Raw genomic sequence first — 2,705 nt, forward strand, 5'->3', positions numbered from 1 at the left:
AGAGAGAGAGAGAGAGAGAGAGAGCGGACAAAACTCACCAGCTCTGAGGGGAAACATCTCATGGGTTTACAACAACGATGGGGAGATTTATACTATTAGTCTCTAACTCTCTATATGATTAATCATTAAACTACAAAGAGAGAGATTTGAATAATACTAATTAGTATTAAAATGTTTCTTTGAAATTTGTAATAATGAGAGAGAGAGACGGCCACGGGGATCTCTGGGCTGGCCACAGCGCCGGGAAGGAAAGCAATTGATTATGGAAGTGGTCGTCGTGTGCGTGCATCATGTTTGTTCCTCTTCTTGACTTGTTCGATTTCTTTAATTATTCATTAATTCACCGTCTTTCCCGGTACGATCTCGTTAACCGTTTCGAACCGGTATCTTTTTGGTTTTTTCATCCAAAGCAACTTAATTTCATTTTGTAACCATACCGGATTTTATCATTTGAGTCATACCGGATTTAATTTCATCACTTCAAATAATAAAATTAACAATAATTATGAAATTCCGAGAGGCGTTGACGGCTGTGGGCAAAACGTTAAATATGTCTCTTTCGCTCTTTTCTTTGGTTTCATTGTCTGAGAAAAAGACCGTGGTGGGTGACGGCACTACTTCAACAAACAGATGTCTAAGTTACTAATATATCCCCGGTGATGCCAATTGTGTGTTCGCTCTTTTCGTGGAAACTAAATGATTGAAATTTAAAACTCACGTGAGTTTTACACACTAACGTTGCGCTTTATCATTGGTCTTGAATCATGATGATCTCAGCGAAGACTCCACAAATTAAAGTTTTTTTTTTTTTTCCGAATATTCAAAAGTTCTATTCATCTTGATTCTTCTTGACAGCAATTTTATTTCGCTGGATCTCAAATCTTGTATTTTTTAGATCCTAGCTGCTAGTTTTAAGACTTACCAATACCATTATATTCTCTCAATGCGGTACATCAGGCAATATATATAATTCATGTTATTCCATTTAGATGGGGTTTACAAAATTGAAACATGTATTCTTGACATATACTGCCACCTTTGCAATGAGCCAATAAACAAAAAAAAAACTCGTTAGAATTTGTTAAGTTGTCACAATCCACCCTAAAACTTTGTGTTGTTTATACAATTGGTATAATCAACTGTAATATAAATTGAAAACAGACAGGTTCCATGCATTGTTAAAGAGAGAAAGCTCGTGGTTGAGGTGAAAACGTGATAGAATTTCATATGTTACATATATATATATATATAAAATTGGCGATGCACAAACTGCTCTGAGCTGCTGAGCATGATACTGTAATATCACTGGACGATTGCATCTATATATTTTTTAGTTTCTTTAATTATGTTTTTTATTTCCATTAGAAAGTGAAGTCAACGAAGTACTACTGCTGGAGCCTGGAGTATATTCCACAAAGAAGAAGGCTTCCTCGGTCTAAGGATGATGACAAGGGCTTCTTCCCAAGTTCATATATACATGTTGACAAGAGCTTCGCAAGGGCCCTAGCCCTTTATGAAACATTGAGACTATTATATAGGGCTTTATTATGTTGACAAGGGCTTCCCAAGTTCCATTACATATTTTGAATTTTTTCTTTGCCCACCACAACTTGGTTTTATTTTTCATAATTTTTTTTTAGTTTTCAGAAAGTTGTAAAAGTCGAGGAAAGGGAAACTACACCAAATTCTTGGATTTTGAAAACACAAAACCAACTAAAGATATCACATTGAAACATTTCATCATGGCGCGGGGCAATACATTGGTGTTTACTGTTTCAGGTCTGTTTTTGGGGAAGAGATGTTTAGTCAGAGAGTCGATTTGGGGGATTCAGTGGACGAAGTGGCGTTTCTAAGAAATCCCTTAAGTTCTCTGGCCACTTCAACCACTTGAGGAACTTCCCCTCTATCACCCATGCATCTTTCTGAGAGGACAATGAAAGCTTCCATTCGACTACGCTCTTCTTTTGAAATTTCACCCATCTTTGGATCTACTACGTCCTCAAATCTTCCCTCACCAACGGATTTAGGCAACCATTTTGGAACCTTTCTTTATAAACGGTCCCTTTGAAGAATCCCACCATAAAACTCACGAAATTTCTCTTCTCCTGTTATAAGCTTTTGCATGAAAATTCCAAAACCGAACGCATCAGTTTTCTCCGACACTACATGATTGATCAGATAGTTATCATCAAAGTAGAGAGACGCTCCCTTTACGAAAGGAGAGCTAAGCTTGACAAATGTTTCTCCTTCCGGAATTGAGACGCAGCTAGAGAAATCATTCAGCTTCGTAACACCATCTTTATCCAATATTATATTCCGAAGATTCATATTAGCATATACGAAAGGCCTTTGGAAAGCAGAGTGAAGATAAGCTACAAAGCTGTTGCAACATCTTCTGCTATCTAAGTATCTTTTCCCACGACACTGTTGATCGTTAATTGAGTTTATGTCTATGTTAAGTTTATTTAGTTAAGAATCGTGACCTTTAGAATAAGTTATGTCGTTTAAACTACATAACCACAATACATGAATATTCACATGTTGTGTCTGTTTGTTTATTATATAAACTTATTGTATCGTGGATGTAAAACCATAAGTTTGAGATCAATTAAAAGTTCTTTCTTTAAAAAAAAAAAAAAAAAAAAAAAAAAAAAAAAAAAAAAAAAAAAAAAAAAAAAAAAAAAAAAAAAAAAAAAAAAAAAAAA

General features: G+C 35.2%; 1 protein-coding gene across 1 annotated transcript in view; it reads right to left on the reverse strand.

Annotated features, from left to right (window-relative positions):
* The window catches only part of LOC104792052, a 4,981-nt gene extending 4,702 nt beyond the window's left edge, over window positions 1-279 (reverse strand). Inside the window, exon 1 of the mRNA XM_010518081.1 lies at window positions 39-279. The gene's annotated coding sequence lies outside the window, so the exon portion shown is untranslated. The remainder of the gene's footprint in view (window positions 1-38) is intronic.

The sequence above is a fragment of the Camelina sativa genome, chromosome 6 (genome assembly GCF_000633955.1).
Source record: "Camelina sativa cultivar DH55 chromosome 6, Cs, whole genome shotgun sequence".
NCBI classification, from domain to species: domain Eukaryota; kingdom Viridiplantae; phylum Streptophyta; class Magnoliopsida; order Brassicales; family Brassicaceae; genus Camelina; species Camelina sativa.